The sequence below is a fragment of the Plectropomus leopardus genome, chromosome 4, assembly GCF_008729295.1.
Source record: "Plectropomus leopardus isolate mb chromosome 4, YSFRI_Pleo_2.0, whole genome shotgun sequence".
Classification (NCBI taxonomy): domain Eukaryota; kingdom Metazoa; phylum Chordata; class Actinopteri; order Perciformes; family Serranidae; genus Plectropomus; species Plectropomus leopardus.
Genome location: NC_056466.1, coordinates 37,423,791 through 37,446,183, shown reverse-complemented (window position 1 = coordinate 37,446,183; position 22,393 = coordinate 37,423,791). Strand labels below are relative to the sequence as shown.

The window sequence follows — 22,393 nt, the reverse complement described above, 5'->3', positions numbered from 1 at the left end:
CGTAATTTGTAAAGTAAAAATTTCCTGTGTGAATCGACATCTTTGTGATTTGAGGGTTATTTGGAGTTGTTTCAGGGATTTTTTTCCTCTGTCATGTGTACACCTTAGTAATTGGACAAGGTGCTCTGCACGTGCTCCTAGACACCACGCCGACCTCTCTCAGTGGGTAGGGATAGAGAGAGACTGGTCAGTATTTACTAGGGGGGAAGAGGAGCTGCAGAACAGGTCAGGCATTTAAAAAAAATGTAAGCAATGGCGCACCCAGAAGCTCAGTTGGTAGAGCGGACAGCTCATATACAGAGACTGTGTCCCCATCCCAGTGGCTGCAGGCTTGATTCCGGCCTTGCCCTTTGCTGTATGTCATCCCCTCTCTCTCTCCCCCTTTCACACTTGAGCTGTACTATCACAAATAAAGACTAAAAGACAAAACAGTAATCTTCAAAAAATAATAACATATAAGCACTGAGGAGGGCCTTGTGTTTAATTTTGGCTGAGCAAGGTATTACAGATGTTCCCTTCTCGAGTGACATTTTACTGCTACTCCTGGGAGATCCCCAAGTGTTCCCAGGCCAGATGAGATATAAAATCCCCACTGCATGTTCTGAGTCTGCCCCAGGGCCTCCTACCAGTTGTATGTTCCTGGAAAACCCTCTAAATGCCCAAGATGTATCTATATGTACATACACACACAAAGCCCTGGCTGCACCTAGGAATTCTGTCCTTAGAAGTTAAGAACAGAATCAGTGACAAAGGGCAGCCCTGACGGAGTCCAACCCTCACTGGAAACGAGTCCGACTTACTGCTGGCAATGCAGACCAAGCTCTGGCACCGGTTGTACAGGGAACGGACGGCCCATATCAGGGGGTTCAATTCCCCATACTCCTGGAGAACCCCCCACAAGAGTCCCCGAGGGACACGGTCGAATGCCTTCTCCAAGTCCAAAAAGAACATGTGGATTGGTTGGGCCAACTCCCATGCATCCTCAAGGATCCTGCCAAGGGTCCAGAGCTGGTCCACAGTTGCTGGTCCCCTCCTGAGAAGACTGGTTCTGGAGCCCGTGCTATGTGTCGAGGTGAGGCCGACTATATCTAGTCGGAACTTCTCAACCTCACGCACCAGCTCAGGCTCCTTCCCCACCAGAGAGGTGATATTCCACGTCCCTAGAGCTAGCTTCTGTAGCTGAGGATTGGACCGCCAAGGTCCCTGCCTTCGGCTGCCGCCCAACTCACACTGCACCCGTCCCCTTTGGCCCCATAGTAAAAGGCCCGGCCACCAGGCACTCACCATCGATCCCCACCCCCAGGCTTGGCACCGGGGGGGGGCAGTGACCCACGTCCAGGCGAGGGAAACTCTGAACCATTTATGTAACTCATCATAAGGGGTCTGGTGAGCTACGCTTTTTCTGGTCCCTCTCCTAGGACCTTTTTGCCATGGGTGGCCCTACCAGGGGCATAAAGCCCCCGACAGCTGAGCTGCTAGGATCACTGGGACACGCAAACCCCTCCACCACAATAAGGTGGTAGCTCAGGGAGGACACACACATATATATATTTATATTTTACAAGCACTGAATGCAAAACGACTGCACCAGGGAAACCAAATGCTCTTAAGTGCATTTTCTGTAGGTTATAATAATTTCACCTGCTGCTGCTGTTTCCTGTCTATTTGTACAATTTGTTTGTTGTTGTTGTATATAATGATTTGTTTTTGTCTGTGATTTAATGTATTGGAGAAGCAAAAGGTAGATAATAAAGTTAATCAAATCAAATCTAATATAAATATATGAATATATGTATATATATATATTCATACACACACAAAGATATATACACACACACACAGGGGATAATTATTATTATTATTATTATTATTATTATTATTATTATTATTATTATTATTATTATTAATTATTATTAGTTTTTTTTTGTTGTTTATTTGGTTTTTGTATTCGCTATTGGCCACATTAATAATTTTAAACATTGGTATGAGTGGAGTCATTATAGCACTGAGTCCAAGACTTATTTTCCCTACGGAGACAATCAAGTATATCATATCGGCATTAGCAGAATTTCTCAACTGACACATCTCTAAATGAAAAATGCTGACAATTAGCTTAGTCTAACTTGTGTTACTTGTGCTCTATCTTACGCTTGAGTCATGAGTCATTACTAGTGTCAGACTGGAGCAGTTGTCATTTTCACACCCGGCGCCCACGTCCTTAAATAGCAAATGTGCCTGAGCCCATCTGTGCATCCCTGGGTGTGTCAGACACACTTCAGACTTTCTCTAAAGGAGCAAACTGTTTACTCTCATCAAATCCCTTCATCTTTTGTGTGTATCTGTGCACAAATGTGTGTGTGTGTGCGTGTGTTTGAAATCTCTACTGTATGACAGTCAACAGCCAACCACCAGCCCTCCCCCCAGTTTACACTCTGTACATCAGCTTTGTACATACGCTTTGACACATCAGCTGAATGCCTGACCTAGGTTTGAAACCCAACAGAGATGCAGTTAAGGCATGTTTATGTCTCTCACTTTGTCCTCTCCCTTTTGAGCAGTGTCTTCTGTATCCAGCTCAGATTGAACCTGCATGTCGACTCCTGTTATTCCTTAGTTCTCTAATAGAGGGAAACAAAAGTGAGGAATAGCAAGAAACTTCTTGTTTCCCTTGTACACTTAAGTGTTTGACAACCCCAGTATAAACCAAACAAACCGTGTTTGTTCTATCAACCCTTAGAGACTGAACCATCTAGGTATATATTTCCTCAAACTTGTTCTTTGTTCATTCAGTTGCCCAAAGGATTCCAAAACTATCTGCAAAAACTGCATCAGCATTCATTTCTGCTAGTGTCTATATTTATCAGAGACTGATATTTATGGACAAAGGAAAAGATATCTTCCAAATGTGATTGGTCCTTTACAACTCCCATTCTGCCAGCATGTAAGTATTATTATTGTTACAACAAACACACACTTCCAAATGTATTATTGTTATTACTTTTACAGTATTACAGATATTTTCAAGAATTGGTCGACGATAAGCAGAAAAAGAGTAAAGTTTGTACTTAAGGGGTTGGGACTGGTGCTCCTGTACATAGACCTGCATGGTTAAGATATGACTGCTCTAATAAACATGACAGGAATGATTGGAATACCAAGTGGCAGCTGTTTGATAATGTGTTTGTATCCCCAAGCGTATCTTCGCATTCCATATGTTGACAATAAAGTACAGTGAAGAACATCTACTCGGTGAAGGGACATTTGGCAAAGTCTACCGAGGTTCATTTCATGGAACTCCAGCTGCAGTAAAGAAGACACTGTTAAGCTTGGCAGGAATGGATGACAGTGACATCCAGCAATAATTAAACGTATCCCTGTAAGAACTTAATGAAAATTAAAGTGCCTTATTTTATTGTGCTGTCTTTGTATATTTTAAAGTTCTACATGAATGGTATATGAATATAACACAACACTGTTTTTGTTTTCTGCATTTTAGGAGGCTATCTCATCCCAACATTGTTCAGCTTATGGCTGCATCCTGAACGGAGTCCTGCTTTTTGTTGGCTATGGAATACATCCATGGAGCATCCCTGGATGCAGTGCTCCATTCTGACAACTGCACTGGAAAGGTACCATTCCAAATTTTTATTTTGTAAAAGTAATTAAATGGCAAAATTAATTTTTTGTCCAAATTATTTTATTTTATATTACTTATTGATTTATATATTTTAGTTTTTCAGCTCTCCAAAAATACGTCCCCAGGATGTTTTGTTTAAGCAACACTTTAGATATTTCTTTACCTGACATATACTTAACCTATTATCTTGTTAGCTTGAGGGAGATGATGCCATGTTCATATGCCTGGACCAATCAATGGCTGTGGAATACATCCATGCACAAAGGATCATCCACCAGGACCTAAAGCCAGCAAATGTCATGGTAAGATAATTGTCTTGTCTTACATTTTTTCTCATTCTGCCCACTTTCCCAGGACAATTTTGAAATTCTTAAGTATTAGTTCATCACCAAGTCACTTCTCCACAGCACAAACCACTTGTTAAATTGAAAATGCTTTGGATTTGGGATTATGGGTTATGATTATGTACAATTGTTTGCTATTCCTAAATTCTTAATTGCTTTTTCATGTCAATCAAAATGTTTTACAATGGTTCTGTTTAATAGTCTCACCCCGCAAAACATCTAGTTAGTACTTCCTTGCATAAATCAGGACATGCAAAATGGATGTCATTACAATCTTAGTACATTTTCTATACATTTTGATTATCTTGTCTGTTGTTGTGTCTTAATAAGATCATATGGTAGGACTGCAGACATGCACAACATAAACATTTTGCACATATATTTAAGTTTGCTGTTGGCAATCATTGCTTCCTGGAGTATTTCCTCCAATCACTGTACACTGTTGGCAAAATAGGCCTATAAAAAGCATGAGAATAACATGGATCATAAGCTACATGACATGCAGCCACACGTTTTTCACAATTCACTGTATAAAATCAATGCCATTTTTGGATAGCCTGTTTTTTTGCATTCTAATGCCTTACAGGTTCACCACCTGTCTAAGAAGGCGGTCCTGACAGATTGGGGTATGGCAAACATAAAAGACACTGTAAGTATTCGCCAGGCTCCTGACCGGGTCTGCTCCATGGTCAGTTAGGAAACAAAGAGAGCTGGTGGTGCTCATGGCTGCCCAAACCCCACCACACGCCCTAGCACAACTCGATGCCAAATATAGTTTTCTTGGTGGCTTGTTGAACTACGATGCTTCTTCAAGGCCTACCGGTTGTTCACTTCCTCAAATCAGTGCTTGATCTTGCAAGCCGATATGGCTATGAATGGTAGTCTGTCAACTGCATTTGTACATACCCAGTTCTTTGTGTAATGTTTTTTATATATGTACACGACTAGTTCTTTGTGTAATGTTTTTTATATATGTACACGACCAGTTCTTTGTGTAATGTTTTTTATATATGTACATGGCCAGTTCTTTGTGTAATGTTTTTTTATATATGTACATGGCCAGTTCTTTGTGCAATGTTTTTTATATATGTACATCACTAGTTCTTTGTGTATTGGTTTTTATATATGTACATGACCAGTTCTTTGTGTAATGGTTTTTATATTTGTACATGACCAGTTCTTTGTGTACATACCCAGTTCTTTGTGTAATGTGTTTTAAGTTGAAGTTTGTTGTACAGGTTATACACCTCCAATTTTTATTGTATTGTTTAATTACATGTTCAAATAAACACACTGACAAAAATATAGGTTAAAAAATGGTGTACTAAATTCAGGGTCTGTTGTCATTGATTGATTCAATGTTTTCCGGCAATGACATGAAATTGTCCACATTATAAACAGAACATAGAACTTTAAGAATTTTGAAAATTGTTAAACAAAATCATCAAAGAGTTTTTTGCATATCTTTTATTTGTCATAGCAACAACTTAATGGCTTCTCTCCATCCTTTCTCCGGTCAAATATTTGTACATGTCATTTGCTTCTGCAAATGTTGAGGGTGTTGTCCACTTTAAAATGCTGTTCGAGCTTTCAGCTCTCTAAACCACAAATAAAAAACACAATTCTTTTGAGTATCATCAGTGCTGGTCTCGAAATATTTGTTTAGAAACTTGCCTGGTTGTGGACTGATGTCCCCATTCTGAAGCACTTCCATGCTTGGTTTCCCAACTCTCGTATATGAAATGCAATTTACATTTACCAAAAACAAGGTTCTCCTTTCCTTTGTCACTTCGAATCAACAAAGGACAGCCTGAGGAAACAAATCCATTCCAGCCATTCTCTCTCGCTCCCTATTTAATAGGAATTCCAACCAATTACAAATAATACAATTCATACCACCCTGTTCCTGAACAGCATCATAGAAGAACCTTGCCACAAATCTTTGCTTGTGGCTGGAGGTGCCCACCTTCAGCCAAACAACCTTTCTTGAAAATCTGAATTGACAAATAGAAAAGATGCACATGTAAAGATAAGACTGAATCACATAGTTAACCCATAGCCTCACTTCAGTTGGGAGTCTACCTATATCAACACACCATTTTTCGTGTAACATTAAATAATCTGCTAGTTTAACATGAAATAGCAAAAGCTATTCAAAATCATTATCAAAATACATGCCCATCAATACCCAGATGTATCCACATACCGAAGAACTTCAGTTTGTCATTACCTATATGGAAAAATGTGTATTTGCAATAAGTATTACTACAGTTACATCTCAGAGGTGAGTTACTTAAGTCAAAAAGCTACAAGTACCTTCAATGTGCCAGGTGTCATTTGGGCCATGGCAGACATAGTTACTACGGAGGATGGAGGATTTTTTTCTTTCCAGGAGATCTTCTCTGAAGACCACTTGCATCCAACTCCCTCATTATTCCAGCAACATCATCTCTACATTAACAAGTGGTTATGAATCAAACTCTAACTTAAAATGAGACAGTGCTTGATGACATTAACAGCATAGTACAGAAACCAACCTGTAGCAAGGCTGCACACCTCTGACATCCTGAACCTGTTTTAGCATGGCCCTGATGCCTTGATCAGGTGACCACTGTCTCAACTCACTCTGGAAATCGTAGACATTAGATGACATCTTACATAATTTTATTTATCATAAGGATAATCATTGCATAGATAACTAACAAGAGTTATTTTTTTTCTGCAAGTAGCCCACAACATAGATGCTGCTTAAAATATATGATGATTTGTTTTACTGTTAATACCCGCTTTAAGGCTTACCTCCACAGCTTTGTAGATTTCAATGAAAGGTCGCTGGCAACCTCTCCGCCTCAACTCCAGGATTTTTAATAATCTTCTGAGATGTCACTCACTGTTAGAACACAAACAAAACACAACACAGACTTTCCTCATGAAAAAATACATTCACTGTTTCCTGCCCACAAGGAATAAACTACTGTATTATAACATTACATGAACAATCAAAAATATGTCATGTTAATGGTATCTAAAACAGCAACACACACTTCCAAATGTAGGCTTACCTGACTTTATGTCCATGGGAAGCCAGTGCAGAGCTGATTTCCTTTTGTTTTAACCCATTGCTGAATAACAAAATTATCAATGCATCTGCAAAAGGTTAAGTGTGACAACCATAGGTTGACGGATCCTCTACCACTTGCACTGGACATTTCTTGGTAAAAAACAAAACCAAAAACAACTACAACAGAAGATATAGATATATTCTGCTAAAAGTAAGATGTACTCACAGTAAACAGAAATAACTCTATATTCAGAATAACATAGCCTGCTCCTTCAAAAAATTAAACAGATAACATATGGAGGCTTGTCCTCATACTAGCTTGTAAAGTTGTCAAAAATCGTGCGGGAAAGTAAGTTAAACCAGTAACTTAGTGGACTAGTCACGGTAACAGTCCTTAAGTACGTTCATTGAATCAATACATCAAATTGCATCAAATTTAATTAGTAAGATTTGTTAGTTGGAACTCATTAATACACTATTGTGGATACTTCTTTCTCTCTCCCTGTCAGCTGACATCTTGAGTCTGGAAAAGATGTACGAGAAAAAATGTTATTGCTTAATGACAGTGAACTTAACGTTATGCTTATTAATGAAAAACGAGAAACTTTGTGATATGGGTTAACGTTATGCAGGAAACCTCAGCTAAGTATTTTGTCAATATACAATAAACTATCACAACAGGGGAAGCAGTAAGAGGGAAAAAAAATAACGAAGAAAACTTACTCTCGTGTCTTCTGGCTGTGCAGTCATGGTGTGCAGTACTGATGACGCATTTGTTTTCCGTTTTTCGAGGTTGTGTCTTGATGACGTCTCAGTTATTCCCGGGATCGATGAATAAATTAATAGGCCATTTTGTCTGAGGCTTTTTTTCTGACAACTTTTTTTCTGAGGCCGTTTTGTCTGACGACTTTTTTTCTGAGGCCATTTGGTCTGATGACTTGTTTTTCTGAAGTCTGACAGTGTTTTCTCTGAGACCTGATGGTGGTTTTCCTGAGACCTGATGCCTTTTCATCTAAGGTCTGACTCTGAACCCTGACACCTGAGGATGTCCTAATATGGACACCGTACTCAAGGTCATCTTTAGAAATTGCATTCTCAGCAATGAGACGAATGCAAGGTCACCATGACCTTGACCTTTGAAAACCAAAATCTAATCAGTTCATCATTGGGTCTGTTTGAACACTTGTGCCAATTTAAAGAAATTTCCTTAAGTTGTTCTTGAGATATGATGTTCACAAGAATGAGATGGATGAAGTCACAGTGACCTTGACCTTTGACCTAAGACTGACCTATGATTGGTTCATTCTTGGTTCCAAATTAAGGTTTGTTCTAAATTTGGAGAAATTCCCTCAAGTTGTTCTCGAGATATTACATTCATTAAATTAGCTTATAGATGTATGGACAACCCAAAATTGTAATGCCTCCAGCTTTGGCTATTGCTGGCGTGGATGCCTAAAAAGCAAAACAAAACTTCACAAGTATCAGCAAGATACTGTCATTTGTATGTAATGGGGAAACATATTTTCTATGACAAACAGAAGTAGAAGAGTCTGCATTAAATAATAACACATTTCTATGTCTAAGTGTTTTACTTGTTATTTTGTTTACTAAATGTGCCCCATCTAACCTCTTTGCTTGTCATGTATATGTTATGGCTTGTTTAAACATGAGCATCAATTTGCCCTCTGGGACAATCTTTACATTTTTTCTTTAACTATGCTCTTTAGGCAACCGTGCCAATCTGCATGAATGATGTTCATTATCAAGCCCTCTTAAAGAAATGCATCATCCATAGTTGACCTTATTTGGAGTGCTATTTCTCATATACTTTATGTCTAGTGGCCACCTCTGCTGCTCATCCCTGGACTTCTTGGCTCTGTTTCAGTTTTTCCCACATCTCCACTGCCTCCTGCACCGCTGCCAGAGGAGCTGCATGGATCAGAAGGACAGCAGCTGTCACATGTAATTGAAAAGAGAGTTACACCTCGAATGTTTTTGTGTGTACAGTGCGAGTTTGTGAAAAGCACCACCAAACAAATCACCTATGATTTGAACACCACTTTCTCTCTCCTCCATTTTCCCCCCAATTTCCCCAGCCATCAAATCCTCTCTTCTATCATCCCTCCGTCACTTACAGATACAGTGTCTCATCTCCTCTCCTCTCCTTTCTCACCTCCTGCCTACCTGCTTCTGTCCTTATTGTTTTAAATGCAATCTGGCATACTGCTGTTCCTATCCCAATTTCTCACTCCCTTCCTGCTCTATTTCTTGTTTTTTTCTTGGATTATCTCTCCATCTCTGAATCATTCTATTTCCCCACTTTTCTTTGACATCATACTCCTTTCTCATACTTTCTCGTCTTGTCCTGTGTCTTCCCTTCACCTCTGCTTTCCTCATCTTTCTCCTCTCTCACCATCCTCCTTTCTTCTTTTACTGTTACTCCTTCGTCCCCCTCCCCCCTCTCCCCCTGCCTCCTTGCCGAGCTGCTGTGATATGATGACCCCCGTTTCATGGGCTCCCCGTCTCTGTGTCATCTGGCTTGACAGATAGCTCCTTTGGCCTTGTGCTGAGAACACTCTGACAGACGAACTAAGCTCACCAATTATACTGCCCTACAAAGGCCAAACACTTCTAACCTGTATCCGACTCTCTAACATCCGTTTTACTATATCAAGATATTATGGTGTAGAAATGTGCCATTTCTATGACCAGGCTTTTTAAATTTGCAGTAACTTTAAAAGGCACTTGACTGAGTGGTTACCACATTCTGGCTACAAACTGTTGTTAATCTGTGTGCTGTGGGATTCCTCACCATACTGCAGTCTCTGCACTCTGAAGCCTTTGCTAAAATTAAAGTTAAGTTATTGATTTCCCCAAGCTGTCATCAGGAAATGAAACATATCCATTTTGATAAAGTGACATTTTGGTTCATCATTTTGTTATTCTACATAGTTAAAAAAAAAAAGTTATCAGTTAAAACTAGTCATGATAGTCAGGGAAACAAACAAACAAAAAAACCTTGTTAAGCATAAGTACACTGTAAACCCGAATAAGTTAGCAGAACTCAAAAAAAGTGAGGCAATCAGTTGCCACATTTTTTTTGAGTTCACAAACACAAACATTTGAGTATATCAGAGCTTAAATATTTGGAGTTGATATTACATATACTTTTAAATTACTCATAAATTGTAGTTACTGATTAGGCCAACTCAAAAACTGTCAGTAAATGGTACTCAAATAATTCATTCATCTTTCTCATTGCAATAACTCAAGATAACTTAATAATTTCAAGTATGAAAACTCAGGATTTCATGTTCAATGAACTTAACATTTATTAGTTTTTTCTTTCAATTTTCTGATTACACATGACTCAAAAACATTGACTTGCTTAAACTTGAAATCATTTACTTTCACACTTAAATTATTTGTGGCAACTGATTGCCTTAAACATATTAAGTACTATTAACTTAAAAGTAGTAGTGGAAAATATTCAAAATCAGGAAAATTGTAAATGTAAATTTGAAGTGCAGCAATGTAAACAGTTTACAAAACCCTTCCCCAAACTACACCTTGTAAAAACAAAATGTCATATTGTAAACACTTAGCATATCGGTTTAACAACAATAAAATGTAAATTACATTAATAACTTTGTGCCATTTGGCTGAAAACCAGTTGAACACTGTGGAGCAGCAACTTGAACATCAACAGTTGAAAAATAGTCACCGTGGATCATGACATATTCTTGTTGTGGACTATGCTCTAACAGGGTGAGCCCTCAGAATCCACAACTCCTTTTCAGATCTAGAGTTACACATGTAACATGAGGTCATTTTTGAGAGTCTGTAGCTTATCAAGTACTCTTGACTTAAAAGTAGTAGTGCAAAATACTCAAAATCAGGAAACTGTTAATACAACATTACCCTTTGAGTTTAGAAGAATTATTTACTCACACCTGTGCCTTGTAGCATAAAATGAAACATAAATAATATTTGAAAGACACAATTACAAAGGCTCAATTTGGGCCATCTGGTTGTAAACTTGAAGTGCAGCAATGTAAACAGTTTACAAAACCATACATACACAAGGCACAGTGTGTAGCTTTCCTTTGGCTATCTGGTTTAAATCTACGTTTTAGAAAAGAAATTCAAACTCAAAAGCAAAATTCACAATATCCCAACATTCCATCCTCGGGGGATAATAAAGTCTCTATAACACTGTTTGCAACTAGGTAGGTAATTACTTTACTTCAGTAAAACAGCCTGAAACTTTGAGGCCAGATTCTTTCCCCAAACTACACCTTGTAAAAACAAAATGTCATAGTGTAAACACTTATATATCAGTTCAACAACAATAAAATGTAAATTACATTAACAACTTTCTGCCATTTGGCTGAAAACCACCTGAATACTGTGGAGCAGCAACTTGCATCAACACTTGAACAATAGTCACCATGGACCATGATATATTCTTGTTGTGGACTATGCTCCAACAGAGTGAACCCTCAGAATCCACAACTCCTTTTCAGATCTAGAGTTACACATGTAACATGAGGTCATTTTTGAGAGTCTGTAGCTTTGGTGACAGTTTAGAGTTATCCAGACCAAGCAAGATTTTCTGTGTGAACTCAAACGTGTTGGTCAGTCCCTTCGGATAGGCGAGATGTAGAGCATAAATCAGGCCGAACATTACCAGAAAGGCATCAGCGAGCCTGGGGAGGTCGACCACCACATCACCCTCTAGGATGACGGAGATTTTCGCTGGGTGGTAGTGAACTGGGCTTGTGGCACCGTCACTCACGGTTGTAAGGAGGACCACTGACGCATCCCCCAGGTCTGGCTCATCCATAGCATCCTGAAAAAATGAAAGGGACAATAAAAATATTAAAAACCAAAGAAAAAATATAATATTTAGTATTTTTGGAAAGAACAGAGGTTGACTGAAAGAGCTGTGAAAAAAAAAATCTATCTCATACATTTTTAGAGCAGTTGTTTTGAGTGGACAAAATGTCCTCAAGGTTCTCAAAGGATGGATTTTGAAAGAGGGTTAAGGTTTCTAAACATCTTGCCAAATGTTTGCAGTTTGAACACTGGACCATTTACATAAATGTTAATGTGTGTTTTCCTTATACATAAGTAAATGAAATGAAAATATGAGTAGGTTAATTTACAGTACAATAGGCTTGATATTTCTTAACTGGGACTTACCACACATGTTCTGAAAAATCCTGACGCTTCCTCACGCAGATACACAGGAAGGGCATGGAGAATAGTGATACGCCTTGTGTGGACATCATGTACTTCCTAAGAAGATTAAAATAGTGTAAATACTGTGACAAGTTTACTAATCAAACCCAATACCAGTCAACGCATTATATTAGCTACCACAATAATATCTTCCACTAATAACCTGCTGACTTATCTGGTGCATTTGTCAAATTCAAACACTTATTTAAACCTTTAAATTCTCAACATTACACAAAGACTGCACCTGTGAAATGTATAATCACCTGTGTATCATGGACTTTAAAAATGTCAGCCAACGCGTCTGCAGTTTTGCCCGTTCTGGAAGCTTTCTGCCTAAACAAGGCCATTAAACGAGGAGTGTGACGATCAAGTTCGGCATAGAAAGTATTGGGAAGGTTCTGGTTAGTAATGCGTTGAAACTCTGCATACACCTGCATTGTGGAAAGGACAGTACAGAAAGCAGAGAGAAAGAGGAAAGACATTATTTAATCTAGGATGAATGCATGGATAACACTGCACACAATGTGATATACAGTACTGTCTGGTACAGATGAAAACAGATGAATGAGTTAATCAACATTACCTCAGACTGCATACGAAGAGCAGGCCAGAGCTCCATGAGCTCTTTGACTGGTGGGCTGGACGTCACAATAGTCTGTCGTCGCAAGGCAAATGTGGTCTGCATCATCTTGCTAATAAGTGGGAGATTTCTCTCAGTCTTCTTTACTTCCTCCACAATAGCCTGCCTCAAAACGTCAAGACTTGAGGGATCTTCTCCTTGAGGAAAGTTGGGCAGAAAGTTGACTTCTGCACGCCTAGGTCTTTTGATGCTGGAGTGTGAGGGTTCATTTTCAGGGTTTCTTTGACTTCTTTTCCCAGCATTTACAGTGACTTCCTGACATCCAGCTCTTCTCATCTTGGTCCTGTAGTTGCCCATTTTAAACTTGATGCTGTTTTTCCAGCCATTCCATCCACTGTCAGATCCTACTTCTTTTAAACAGGGATGTTTCCTCACAAGAGCTTCAGCTACCACTGCTATCTCTTTATCACTAGGGTAAGCCTTGAAACCATATATGGTAGATGCCAGTTTGTCTAAGATATTATGCTTTTGATCCCTTGACAGCTGAAGAGTTTTTTCATTCTTTTCAAATTCAGCATTCCCATCTCGAAGTGTCAGCTCGACGTCATATGCAAATGTGGGAATTTCAAAAGCACCTGGAGGCCATCTGCTTAGACGTTCTGGGGATGACACGTCTGAAAGGGTATCAGTCGATGCAACAGAACAGGAATCCTCTGTAAGTGAAATATGAACACAGGCTTTTTGTGGTAATTCTTGAATGTCAATGAGGCAAGTGAGTTTTCCATCGAAGTCTGGATCTTCATATTTCAAAGTGAAGTCACAGTCCAATCCCAGTTGTTCTTTTAAAATCTCAATCAGTCCATCAACAGAGGCTGGACGGGAGGCGAGTTTTAATTTTCTGACACGGTCCGCCTCGACGACACGAAGGATCATGTTTTGTGGGGCTTCAGCTGCCATCGCTTTAAGAAATGAAATGAGAGGTTAAAAGCACATCAACATGTATTATGGTGCATTTATAAGGCTTTTTAAATGTTATAATAATAATCATTTATGACAACCTCTAATGTGTTGACAATGCTTTATACCTTACATGCCAAAGTGACAGAAAATTGTGAGACCTGGGTTACACAGTACATTGTAACTACCATAAAATTAGCCAGCTATATTAATGTGCTTTTAATGCAGTATGTTCTTTAGAATGTGTTACCAAAGAGTGCAATCCCAAAATTGATGTATAATGATTGATCATACTGAGCACATCTTCCAATAAATGTACAATTACTGAATTGTGAAGTATTACTTACCATAGAGTGGTCTTAATTTTGTCTCACTTGTATGAACCTCTTGGGAGTCACCAACAGCAGCCCATCTATTTTGTATGCAGAGAGTGGGCTTGTATCATTGAATTCGGATTGCAGGTGGATAGACAGGCTTCCCTGTGTGGCTGACAGCTCGTAGGATCGAAGATGCTCTACATACCAGGAGTCATAATCACAACAGAGAAAAGACACATTGTGATTCACAAGGTAGATCTGTGTTAGTCTGCAAAATTTAGACAGTCCCCCACTGACTCCAACAGACACAAACATTCCACTGATATAGTCTATGCCATTAATGGTCACTTTTGATGTACGATAGACAGTGTCACTAGTTGTTTGTCCTCTGATGTGAGCCTGAGCTACTTCTGGTAGAGCTGAAACCAAAACAGAATCAACCCTGGATGTTTGCGTTTTTGGCTTGAAAAACGACGGTGAAGCAAGGTGATAGGCCATCATGTGCTGGTGTCTCACTGCCATTGTCTTCAAGACATTTTTGAAGTTTTGCACATCATGCACCACTCTCTTGAAGAAGCGATGCTTAGCCTCGAATCGCATCGTCCAAACATGCACCAGGGGCCCAAAGCACTTAACTAAGGTGGGATAATGCTCTACATAGTGATGTTTAGGACGAAGTCTAAACTCGGGGAAAGCTTCTTGCAGTATCTGTCTGTGGTCACTGATTTTGCAAACAAAGTAGTCAAGTGTTTCATCAGAAAATGATGGGCACAATGCTAATTCCACCACCTCCTTCAAGTCCATCAAAACCTCCCATGCAGCATTACTCTCTGGTACTTTACTGCCTACAAGTAACGGAAATAGTCTCAAGAGAGTGGCATTTTCATGCCCGTTGCCTCCTATTGTTCCTCGGGTCATGAATGTTTTGGGAACTGGATGAGGTTTATTTACTTTATCAGTGTGCTGATATGGGAAAGATGTGATCCTTTGGTTCAAGTAGTCTAAAGTGAAGAACTTAAGCCGAATCATTTCTTTAATGCAAAGTGCAAGTTCAACTGGAACGATTCCTTCCAAAAGATCATGTAGTAGATCTGGAGGAAGACCTGTGATAGGGTGGAAGTAATCAAGTGACTCACGCAAGACACAACCACCTTTAACCCCAAATTGGCTGCTTGAACTCTCATCTTGGAGGACATTTTGTACATGAAGGTCATGACTAGCTTTGGTTCTCTGGACAAATTCATCCTTTTTTACCTCAGTTGCTTGAAACTGTTCACTTGTGGCCATACAGAATCTGCAAACATAATCTGCTCTGAATGACTCCATAAAGCCGCCTAACCCATGTGCAGCCAGATTGTCAGCAGAAACACAGAAGATGGTGCCTTTCACATTCTGACCAACAGATTCAATGAAAACACCATCCTGTTCGAGTGTGTGAACATCACGGACCAGTGGAGCAAGTACAGCTGCATATCCATATTTCTGGAGGTCTGTCACTTTAGCTAGCACAGCCAGTTGTATAGTGTGCATTGCTGATCGATACTTGGGCGGCACATTTGCCAGGACCCAGTATACAGCACAAAGTTTGTAAACTTTACGTGACGTGCCGAGAGGGTTAGCTATTTCCAGATCGTCAATATATAGCTGGATTGCTAGGTGTAGATCTTCTGTTGAGAGTAATTCATTCTCCTGGAAATGAGAGCCATCACGATATGACACATAATAACCAGGCTCAGTGTTTGGTTCTCTGATCTTGCTCAGAATATCTGTGTTTTTAAACAGCTCCTGAAGCATTTGAAGGATTGGCACATACATGATGGTATGACCAGGTGATTCTAAGTGGTACTCTACTGGCATTACCAATGGATAGTTGTGCTCTATAAATGTCTTTCTTCGCTTGTAAGAGGACAACTCTGCACCTTTGCAGGTAGCACTAAATACAACATTAGAGTCCATGACAGCAGTGACAATGTCATTGAGTGTGGAATCTGTAATATTGTGACCATGTCTCTGCAATATATCATTAATGGCATCCTTGATCAAGGGCTGAGATAAAGAGAAGATCTGATTCAAGCTGTCAACTATTTCTTGTGTAGCTGTGTTCGACACATGAAGGATAGCCTGCATCTTTAGAAATAAAGAAGCTGCATTAAGTTTGAGCTGATTTTTCAGCTTCGAAGTATCACACTGCTCATCATCCTGCATTTGTGTGCTCTGAACTGGACGCCCTTCATCCAAATCACTAGTGACATTAGAGCTAGTAGCATGGAGATTCTGAGTATGCTCATAGATAATGTCACTAGAAAAGTCTGATGCAAGACTCCCTTGGTGCACTCTACTTTTATGGGAGTTAAATGAAGAGTACACATTTGTGCTATAGTCACAACCTCTGTACGGGCATACCACTGTCTCATGCTTTTTTAAGTGTGATCTTATGTGACTGAGGAGTACAGACTCTGAAAATGGTTGCTCAAATGTGCATAAAGGACACTTGAAAGTCACAAGTTCCTGATTTTCCCTTGCACTGCTGTTTTGTTTTTGAGTATGATATCTTGACAGATGAGTACTCAGTGCACTAAGTGTCTGAAATGTGCACATGCAATCATCATGGAGGCATGGGAGTGGGCTAATTTTTGAAAAGTGGCTGTGCTGCAATCTACAGTGTTTAAATAGATATGTTCTAGTGGTAAAAAAAGCTGAACATAACTTACAGTGCCAAGTCATGTTCGTTGCAGCAACCTGAAAACACACAAAAAAATATATTATTTTACAGGACACCTGTTATGAAGTTTAAACCTCTATCAGAACTATCAAAGTACAACAAAATACACCAACATTGCTTAAAACATTATTAGATGTGTTATCCTGTTAGACTATTCAATCTGCAACATTTTACACAAATAGCCTACATTACACACACCCACACACCGCCTGGTAGTTGAACCTGAAATTGCCAACAGGGGGAAAAAAACGTATCACCTATCTGTGCTAACCACAAAGAAAAAAACAATTATATTTAACCAGCTAATTGAAATTTTAGCTAGACACAACACGTGGTGCTAGAGTTAGCTTTCTGCTGTCACACACTGATTCAGTTTCAACAGAGATTACCACACACACACATACATACAGCCTGGTAGTTGAACCTGAATTTGCCAACAGGGGAAAAAAAACGTATCACCTATCTGTACTAACCACAAAGAAAAAAACAATTTTATTTAACCAGCTAATTGAACTTTTAGCTAAACACAACACGTGGTGCTACAGTTTTCTGCTGCAGAGAATAACTTTTAGCTAGACACAACACATGGTGAGTTAGCTTTCTGCTTTCACACACTGATGCAGCTTCAATACAGATTACCACACACGCACACAGCCTGGCAGTTGAACCAGAATTTGCCAACAGGTAAAAAAAAAAAAAAAAACGTATCACCTATCTGTGCAGTGAACCAAAACCACTCATTTGAACTGCAGAAAATTTGGCTGGTAACATTCATAAATTCTAATCTTAGTAAACACATAGAAAAAATTTTATTTAACCAGCTAATTTAACTTTTTTAACTTTTAGCTAGACACAGCACGTGGTGCTAGAGTTAGCTTTCTGCTTTCACACACTGACGCAGCTTCAACACAGATTAAGAGTTTTAATTATGAGCAGTCACTGCATGTTTGGCATCACCAGTCTTTACAACTACATAACCTTCGCCATGCAACACAGCTAACGTTAACTGACGAGTTGACTTTGCATGTTAGCTTGCTGCTAACCGGTTAACAATTTTACATGGCTAACGTGAGTCACTTAGTCCGTTTTAAAAACACGTTGAACCGTCTGAAACAAACATTAAAGCGAGTTTTATGTCGACTACTTACATTTAATCCAATGGCGCAGAGCTGAGTGCTAATGTTGCCGCCTTCGGTTGGCTGGTCTGTTGATCCCGCTCTCCTCCTGAGTCCTCCGCCTCGCTGTCTGAAGAGGAAGTGCACGCAAATACTACAAAATAAAATCGTGTGAACACTACCGGTGGAAGGTGCGCGTGTGTAACCTACACAGTACAAATCTATCTGATGCAACGGATTTATTCTTAATTGATTCTTGGTTTGATTTATTCATGTTTAATAGATACGCTTTTATTTTTTTTGTAATTCTCTTTTTATTGGTTTTCTTATTACAAACAATATCACAACAGATACAAGCCGTACAATATGAGTGTAAATGTACAACCAAAAAAAAAAGGAGAAAAAGGGAACTGAAACAGGTCCTACCAAGAACAAAAAAAAAATAAAAACAGATAAGCTTATAAGTAACTATGAGTTAATTATTTTAAGTAGGTTACACAAATCTGCAAAAAGTTCATGTTCATCAAAAATTACAAGTTTAATAAACTGAAAAGACGGACAATGCTATACTGGCAATCAACATTTATAAGTAGAACTTTTGAGAAAATTTTAAGTTAACTATACTAATACCAATTAATTATTTTGAGCATTCGGATTTACAGTGTATTAAGTTGTATGTAAGCTATGTTTTTAAGTTACTCTTACTTAATATAGCCATAGTTCAATTTAATCAAAACATATTAGTTAAAATTACTCAAAACGGAACAACATGTTAAATGAACTTGACATAATTAAGTTATTAGAACTTTTTTTAAAACTTTGAGTATGCATAACTTAATTTATTTAAGTACTTTGAACATTTGGGTTTACAGTGTAGCAGATCCCATAGTATATAGCTGTCATCTAATTTTGAACTCGAAACAATGCCATGTGATTTGATGCTAATTTTACTTCCTGAGTTTTGCTGCGTTTTTTGATTGCTTCATGTGTTTCACCTGTGTTTTGTTTCACTCACCTGTTTGCAGTTAGTAATCAGCCTTTGTGTATTTAAAGCCCGGTGTTTCCTCCATTCAGTTGCCAGATTGTCTTTGTCACCCCAGTGTGTTCATGCTTTCCAGCCTTTCATTGTGTTTGCTTACACACCCTTACTAAAACTTTACACTATCGGGGTCAGATTGATCAAAAAAAGATGATTATAATCCCTTTTCTTCATGTCTTATGCAGATTGCAATCTAATTTACATTTATTTAATTTTTATATGGCTATAAAGTAATGAAATGGGACAGCTTTACTATTTACTGAATTCTACTGTTGAGATGACATGATGAGGGCAGCTTCAATCGCAGGTGCTTTCCCCATACACAATAATTTTACTCGTGCAGTAGCTGTGACTGTCCCCTGTTATTTGAGTAGGCTACACAGGAACATCAAGTTTAGTTGCTTCATGGAGACTAGTACCCTTTTCCATCACCCCTTCGGGCCGGGAAGAGTCAAACCATGCTACACCAATTTGTCTTCTCATTATCAGCTAAGACGCATCAAGCCAAACCGAGCCACGCCAGAGATGGATGATCTCTGGAGTAGGGCAAAAGCACACCTGACCGCCTACAAACAGGTATTGGTGATGTCTCGCCAGCCGCTGCCAACACCCAATGACTGTCTTCTCCCCCTGAAGCTCCACTCACCTCCTGTCTGTGAGAAGACCAGAGAATATGACATTTTTAAAGTCTCTGTGTGTTCATCTTTCAGAAGTTTTGTAGCTTCTAATTGAATCTCTGTGGGTTGAAATTTAGTTTCTCTCTTGTGTCCTGTTTGTACTTAAGATCTCTGCTTTATTTCTTCTGTATTGTGACGGCCTCACTAATCTGTGCCTCTCTTCTCAGCTTCTTCCTTTGCTGCAGCCCAGAGTAGTTGGGCCGTCTAAATGGCTGGCCACACCTATAGGCGGGGCCTACCCCTATAAAAGGGCTGCTGGAGTCACTCTGCTCTCTCTCTGGTGGTTGAGCAGCTGACGCCACATGGCCAACATGGTTTAGTTAGTTTGGTTTGTTCTCTGTTTGTCACACACACACACACACACACACATTCCTCACTCCACCTCACACACTGATCTACGGATATGCACCTTATTTTCCTTTTAATTATATTTAGTTAAATAAACATCTCCTTATTCCCTGGCAAACTTTGTGTGGACTCTCTCTTTGTTGCAAACCAGTGAGCCAGGTTTGTAACAGTATCATGTTTGCTTTTAGCAATACAGCTGTCTGTTAAGTTACAGCTGATGAAAACCAAACATTTCCTTATTTTTATGCTTCACAATAAAAAACAAACATTTACTATAAAAAAATGACACGAGATGAAATGTGTCCATCAAAGAAATAGTGGAGCTTAGAATCTTTTCTTCAAGTTAGGTATCCTTCTAAGTCTGATGTTTATGCAACAGAATGCTGCTACAGTGGTGTAAACAAATGCACATGGTGGGATGAGATGGCATGTGGTTGTGAATAGGCACAGCACAGCACAGATGGTTAGGATAAGGGGAAGTAAGCACATAGAAAGGTATAGAAAAATTATCACATTCAAACAGACTCCCGCATCAAAGTCCAGGTTTATTGGACGCATTCACCACCCCTCCTGCCCACCCTTGAAGCCCACTTGCACTCCTTATATTACATCATAACCAGCAATGTTACAACCCAACGGCATCCTGATGCGTTTCATGCTCATGCGACAGGTTCCGTCCGCGTTCTCAAGTTGTGCTGCCTGTGTACATATCAAGGGGAGACAGCAGGTGCCGTCCAACCATCTGCCCTACGTTCTGTCTGGCCGCATTCCTGCCATCCAGCAGTGTTCCACGCACATGCAAAAGTTTTCTTTTGGTCTTACACATTTACGCCAAAAGCACTGTCAAAGCCACGCTATTTGAGGAGTTTGGAAGGAGAATGGGCTACACAGGGAAGAAAGTAAAAGCAGAAACAGCTACAGTGAGATGTTCAACAAAGAGCTGCAGACAACAGGCTCTTAATGCTCTTACCAACACAAACAGCTCAATTCCAACTAGTAAAAGTAAGAATAACGGGGGACATCAGCCTGGTGTCTGAGACATTGTCACTCAGGACAAGCCATCATCAATTAAAGACACACCTTCCAGAGGGTAGCCACATGCAGACCTGCTGCATTAAGCTGACATGCCAAACCAAACCAAGTCAAGCCAAGCCAGCACAAGTGTGGAAAAAGGGTGTAAAGTTTTCACTGAGAGACAATGACTTTCTCTTTTCTGTCAGGATTTCAGTCTACACACAGCACTAACCTCAGGTAGCCAGGTGAAGGCAGACGGGTAATCACAAAGCAAAGGATCATGGGAGTTAAGGAAAAACAAAACATCAGAATAATTGTAGTTTCAACATTTTTTTCTACATGTTGTCATGTACGGAAAGAGCTGACATAAACACTGTCAGAAGAGTGTGTATTATATGCATATTTTTTAACAACATTTTATAGAAATGATTCAAGCTTTTTGATCTACGTATATCAGCAGTTGATTACTGTAACTGTGATCACCAGAAGCGGTTTCCACTTTACTTAAATGTATTAAATTATAAATTAATGAATATAAGTATAAATGCTATACAAACAGATAGAAGCTTGATTCCTATGAGCTACAGACTGTAAATAATCAAACTAAAGACAATTTTCTGAAACACACTGGTTCAAAAGGATAAGAATGTTTGGAGAAAATGTTTTGTTGGTACATACTTCAGTTTGTATGAGCATTCGCTGAAGATTATCCAAAGGCAGAATGCAGTATCTGCATTTGTATATGTGGCATGGATTAGCCAATAATGATTGGGGCAGAAAAAGTAAACCCTTCTATTTGTTTACAGTCAGCCATCCAGCCTGACAACTTTAAACCCCTTTTTCTTAATTTCATTGCATCTGCACTCTACCTTTGCAAGGTAGTATTGCTGTCGGCAAATCCCTGCTGTCAAAGCCTACACACACACACACACACACACACACACACACACACAGTCATAGTCACTTATGCGTGGTGTATACAGATGTATATGTCACCTTTGCTGATGCTGCCATTCCAATTCCGCCCTCAGGCTGTGCCCACAGTGCCAATTTGGGTGATTTAATTGGTGGATTTAGTGTCCTGATCAAGGTGAAAGGCTGTCTGGGAAACAATTTAAAGGCTTGTCAGAAGAGAGTGAAGCCATGGTGGAGGGAGAGCAGGCCATAGTTTCATACTGACAGTTGCCTTTTTCTTTGTCTGGATCTGAGAAACAACCGTTGAAAAGAAGGTAGCTGGATTAGATGGAAATTTGAGAAAATTAGGGTTAGGCGGAGTTAAGTAAAAAATGAAATTAGAAGTCAACATGAAAGAGAGGGAGACAGCTGAGAAAAAAAGAA

The 22,393-nt window shown here is 39.3% G+C and overlaps 2 long non-coding RNA genes across 2 annotated transcripts; both read right to left on the bottom strand.

Annotated features, from left to right (window-relative positions):
• Positions 1–11,862: 11,862 nt before the first annotated feature.
• LOC121941644 lies at positions 11,863–12,606 on the bottom strand. The gene is made up of 3 exons (XR_006105766.1): positions 12,550–12,606; positions 12,248–12,343; positions 11,863–11,894 (listed from the first exon to the last, which is right to left on the bottom strand). It is a non-coding gene; the product is annotated as an uncharacterized LOC121941644 (long non-coding RNA).
• Positions 12,607–12,867: 261 nt separating this feature from the next.
• On the bottom strand, positions 12,868–18,053 carry LOC121942038. Its single transcript, XR_006105790.1, has 3 exons — positions 18,011–18,053; positions 17,322–17,330; positions 12,868–12,941 (listed from the first exon to the last, which is right to left on the bottom strand). It is a non-coding gene; the product is annotated as an uncharacterized LOC121942038 (long non-coding RNA).
• Between the last annotated feature and the right edge of the window lie 4,340 nt (positions 18,054–22,393).